Raw genomic sequence first — 6,000 nt, 5'->3', positions numbered from 1 at the left:
ACTTCTCAAGTTATTGTGTACAGACAGACAGCGTTGCACTGCATTAGCTTAGCATTAGCATAAAATAGAACACTGATGTTGAAGTCTGTTGATGACATCATCAGTTTTGAACCTTCTTGGAACACCAATGACATCACTGTTGATGATGTCATCAGTTAGAACATTCTGTGATTGGAACTCTGATGACATCACTGTTGATGACATCATCAGTTCCACAGTGTGGATTAGTCACTTCAAATTGGTTTTAAATTGGTTGTGGAATAACCACATTGCTCCAAAATTACAGACGCACACACTCTGGGTATTTGGAAGCCGTTGACAAAGTTTCAGATCGATCAGACACCGCATCGTGGAGATATTCGCTCCACGGACACACACACACAGACAGACCTTTCTTGCATTATAGATAGATAAATGTAATTTTATCAAAAACATCTTGTGGCAGTTATATGAAGAATAAAGACATGTTTTAATAATTAAAACATTATTACTATTGGAGGCATCAATGGAGAGGAAACACTCCCTCGCTGTAGAGGAAGAAACCTCCACCAGACTCAGCGGTGCTGAATGGTTCCATCTGCCTCGACTGGGTTCGGGATGTAGGTCTGAAAAGTGGAGAACAGAACAGAATATAGAGATGTTATAATGTTATTTTTGATTGGTAGCACACAAATAGTGCTGCAAGAATGTAATACACTAGATTGTGGGTTCAAACCCCAGTGGGGTCTTTTAATAATTGTCGTCTGTGGGTTATAGTATCTTTTTGTTGTGGATTCTCTCGTCTTTCCAATCTTCACGCAGGAGTACCCAATCTTCTGATTACTACTCCTCACTATTTATTTCCATAGGACTGTTTGAACACTGAATGGCTGCTGATATATAATAATGTTATCCTCTGCTGATTTGACTGGATCCTGATTTTTCAGTCAGTCAGTCTTTTAATATGTTTTTGTATGAAGTTGTTTTTTTGTGTGTATTTATTGTAATAAACAGAACCACTGCTCCCTGACTTCTCCTTTCTCTACGATTGGGTCTTCCAAAGAGGCAACGTGACACAACAAAAAGACAATCCAGAAGTCACTGTATGCTGTGGGTTAGTCACATCTCGTCCACGGCAGAAAGACAATAGGTATTTATAAATTTAGTTAGAATAGGAATTTTATCTGGTTCAAAATGTAGATGTAAGCAGAGATGTTTGGTTTGATTAAATCAAAACAAGGATTCTTTCTTTAAAACCTGACTTATTGTGTTTTAAATAAAATCTTCCTACATTGAATAGTCTTCCTGAAATCTTTCTTTATCGGATTGTATCCCACCGTTTCTCCCATCGCAGTTTCTACAAACGCACACGCATGCATGCAGTTTGTTTTTAGTTTTTTCTTTTCATTTTACAATTTATACACAATCATTATCACAGCAGTTCAGGCTGCAGATAATCCAGCAGTGTTTGACATTTAGCAGACTTGTTTATGAAGACGCATTTATTAAAAGCTCTGGCTGACTTGAAGCATTACCCTCTTAAATGAAGTCAAAGGCTGAAGACACGCTCCCAAATGCTACAACATGACAGTAAACCAAAATAGCTTGTTCTTTATGATTTTGGATTTATATCATTCCAAAGAATTCTTTTTTCTGTACTACCAAGAACTTTTAAAGAGAAAAGCTATGCTTATACTGTATCAAACAACTCTGCTCATGTAATGGATTAATTCTGTATCCACACAAACCACCTGTATGTTTCGGTAAGTAAGGGCCTAGAAATGGGTTAGCAGGAAAAAAAGATTATATTAATCAGAACACACTTAGAGCAGCATTAGTCACTTCGACAAAAAAAGGATTGACAGTGTACATTTGGTACTTGACGGATTGCAAAGCTGTATGAGTCACTTTCTTTAAAGTCTTTAGTCTTTACAGTGCAGGCAAAGAGCTATAAAAAAAAAAAAAAAAAAGTGTAATGAATCAAAGCACTCAGCTACTAATTTATTTCATTGTAATAGAATTTGATTGCAGCTCAAGACCAATATGAAGAAAAATTGGTCAATCTACAAGATGTAAGCCAAGAGTGCAGCAAAGCTCGGCATGTGAAAGCCACTTTAGCTTTTATTTCAGCGTAAATACGCTGACGAGATGTAGAACAGTATTGAAACTGAAATTGTCAAAGGTGAAGGGCTAACAGTCAGTCAGGAAAGCCTCCCTTGTCTTTTGATTGTGTACGCAGAAAGTAGTTGACCTGTAACTTTGTGATCAAGATTGGCTCTAAGGGCTGGGGTGCAAAGCGGGGCTGGTCTAGCTCCGTGGCTGGAGGAGCAGCAGCCCCCGCCGCCAACAGAGGCCCGGCGCTCAGTCCTCCTCGCCGCGTCGGTGGCGCTCCCCCCTTACTTCCTGACCTTGTCATCGTCGTAGGCCTCTTTCACCGAGGGTCTGCGCTCAGTGCGCGCTTGTCTGGATTGAGCGGTTATTGTGATAATACTCTCCGTCCTCCCCCACGACAAAATCGGCGTCCACCGGCCATGGGAGCACATAGACAGTCGGGGACGGTGAAGTTACGTTGTTAGAAACTTTTAATGTCATAATCTACCTTGTTGGACTTTTAAGTGCTTTTAATTCATATGGATCCTTTTATTCTACCTGTTTTTTAACTTAGCGATTTACAACTGACAGCAAGTCTATACCTCCATGTTTAAGTGTATCTCCCATATTAAAGCACATGTATCATGTGCTGTATGATGTATCATGTAGAACATAATAAATAATAACACTGCCTAATTTGAACAACTATACTCTCTCATTCTTTAAGTTACAGTGGGGGCTGAACATTTCAAGCTTTTGGATTTATTTTGGCAGGTCCATAATACAGCTTTAGATGGTTTTGTTACAGAAATGAAAAATAATAATAATTAAAACATTTAGATTGGTACATTTGTTTTCATTCCTAATTTGCAAAGCAAAACAGGAGACTTTTTATTTATTTCTTTATTTATTTATAAAGGTTCTCAAACTCCGCCGATGGTGAAGGGTGAGATGTGTGTGGAGGATCATACATGATTGCATCCCACCTGAATGCATGCACGCCACCTCTCCTACACAAAGGAAGCATGAAACGCACTCTGATCACCGTTACACGTAACTCTGCTGCATGACACGGGGAAAAAAAGAAATCCTGATATTATTTAAGAAGTAAAATGTTGAAAGATTTACCATTTGGTGAAGGCAAACAGAAGGTCTGTAGCAATAATGAATATGATAAGTTTCAGATTTCTATTGCCTCTCTAACACTTTGGTCTGATTTAATTATGTGTGGCACTACTGCATGTGCAATGTATTATGCTGTGTATAATTGGTTAAGTGAAAGTAATGGGGCCTCTCAGTGAAGCTCTTTAATAAAAGAACCTTCGGTTCAATTAGTATAAATCCTAATAAATGCAACAATAATAATAGCATGCAAAACAAACAAAAAAAGAATGAAAAATAATAATTAGTGACAATTCTTTTAAAAAATGCTTCTATGTTTGTCCTCAATCATATTATTGTACGTATTATTATATCATAATGTCCTTACCTACTGTTGACTTCAAATATATAATTGAGCACATATGTAGCTTTACTGAAAGTATGATATGTGATTATAGAACCTCTCCTCGTCAGTTCTGGTCAAACTGCCCTAAGCAGGCCATCCTACTGATAGCATTTACCAAGGTCTCTTCTCAGAGGCTCAGTCATTGTTATGACTAACACTATTAGCAACATTGAAAAAAAAACCCTGACAGCACTGAAGAATGGCAGATTCATTGAGACACACACACTAAAACCTTTAAATCCCAGACTGGTCTGCTCCCAGAACCCACTAACCAAATAAACCCTGTGTCCGCATGTGACCAGCAACCCTAAAATTTGACTCTGTCTCATTTCATCCAAAACTGCCACAACAATGCACATATGTAGTTCTACTGATAATACACCGTAATATATATACAGGTATGTATGATCTTGGTTTGATTCATTCAAAACAAAGGTTGTTTCTTTTAAATGTGGTTTACAATGAAACCACCAAAGACTAAAACTGCAAATCTGACATTTATTGTGTTTTAAATCAAATCTTCCTACATTGAATAGTCTTCCTGAACTCTATCTTTATCTGATTGTATCTCATTGTTTCTCCGTCTGGCAGTCTGTCTTTCACTTTCTTTGCATTTCTTTTTTGTTAAGGCTTTATCCACTATCCTTTATTACCTTGTTTGACATTGTTTATCTCACTCAAATAATTAAGTGAGCACACTTAAAAGAGAATCATTCAGGCAAGTGGGAACATTACAAAAAAAAGCCCATCACAGTTTCTACAAACACACACGCATGCATGCAGTTTGTTTTGAGTTTTGTTTTTTTCATTTTACAATTTCTACTCAGTCATTATCACAGCAGTTCAGGGTGCATATGATCTAGCAGTGTTTGACATTTAAAAGACTTGTTTATGAAGAAACATTTATTAAAAGCTCTGACTAACATGAAGCATTAACATCTTAAATGAAGTCAAAAGCTGAAGACATGCTCCCAAACATTAGAGAGTAACAAATTAAAAAAAATAAAATAGCTTGTCGTTTTTGATTTTGGATTTATATAATTCCAAAGATTTTTTTTTCTTCTGCACTACCAAGAACTTTTCAAGAGAAAAGGTATGCTTATATAACACAACTCTGTTCATGTAATGGATTAATTCTGCATCAACACAACCCACCTGTATGTATCGGTACGTACACAACCAGTACACCTCCAGGACTCTGAGGCGTGCAGGTAAGATTGTGGTCGACCCCTCTCACTCTGCACATGAACTGTTTGTGACTAGTTTCTCTATATACAGTATATAATATTATATTATTATCTCTTCTTTTTTTTATTCTATTGTATATATTGGAAATTGCTTCTCATATTTTATTTTTTTAGGTACTTGTTTTTTAGCCTTGTTTTTTCTTTCGCACCGATACACCAAGACAAGTTCCTTGTATATGCAAATGTACTTGGCAATAAAAAACGATTCTGATTCTGATATGAGGAAAAATTGGTCAATTTACAAGGAGTAAGCGATGAGTGCAGTGAAGCTTGGCATGTGAAGGCTACTTTAGCTTTTATTCCAGTGTAATTACGCTGACGAGGGTTAAATCAGTATTGAAACTGAAATTGTTAGAAAGGTGAAGGGTAAGTTGTGTGTGGAGGAGGATGCAGGCAGGCAGGCAGGAGCAAGATTGCAAACAAAAAGTCGAAAACGTTTTGATAAAGGTTTGAATGGATGTTTTAGAGGCAACAAATACAATCTGCAAAGGATATATCAAAAAGAGGTATTTTTCTATCATTTCCATTTTGACAGTTCAAATCAAAAGACAGCTGAAGTATTTCCTGATCTCTAGTATTTTTTTCCTCCTTATTATTGATTTGTTCCTTTAGGTTCTCTTCTTTTGAATGAATCCCTTTGGTAATGCTTTTCATCTCTGAGCTACCAAAGTAACAGCAGTTAAAGCCAAGATTGTCAGAAAACTTGATTTTTAAAAACATAATGACAACCCTTTCAGTTTTTAATTTCCTTTTACTTTCATTTTCTAACAATTATCTCATAATGGTTTAAAGGGGACATATGCTAAATCCAATTTTTTAGCCCTTAAATGCATTTTGTTGTATATTTAGAGTGTTTAGAAGTACAGAAAAGTTCAAATTAGTCTCTTCAGGTGCTCCGTTGATATCTTTATATTCTGTTTTGGTCATATTTTTCAATCTGTTTCGATTTTTTTATTCGTAGTCCAAGCTCAAGGATGCCGAAGTTTCGAGAGTCAAAATGTTCGGTTGTTGGATGTAGTAACCCACACGCTTCATTACACCGTCTCCCTGCATCAGAACCTTTTCAAAGTGTGCGCAAAGCACTTCAAGGATGACTGCTTCAGTAACCTCCACCAGTATAAAGAAGGAATTGCAAAAGACTTTGTCTGATTGAGGGTTCAATTCCTTCTATCTTTG

The sequence above is a fragment of the Gouania willdenowi genome, chromosome 13 (genome assembly GCF_900634775.1).
Source record: "Gouania willdenowi chromosome 13, fGouWil2.1, whole genome shotgun sequence".
NCBI classification, from domain to species: domain Eukaryota; kingdom Metazoa; phylum Chordata; class Actinopteri; order Blenniiformes; family Gobiesocidae; genus Gouania; species Gouania willdenowi.
Note: the sequence above shows the minus strand (reverse complement) of the source record.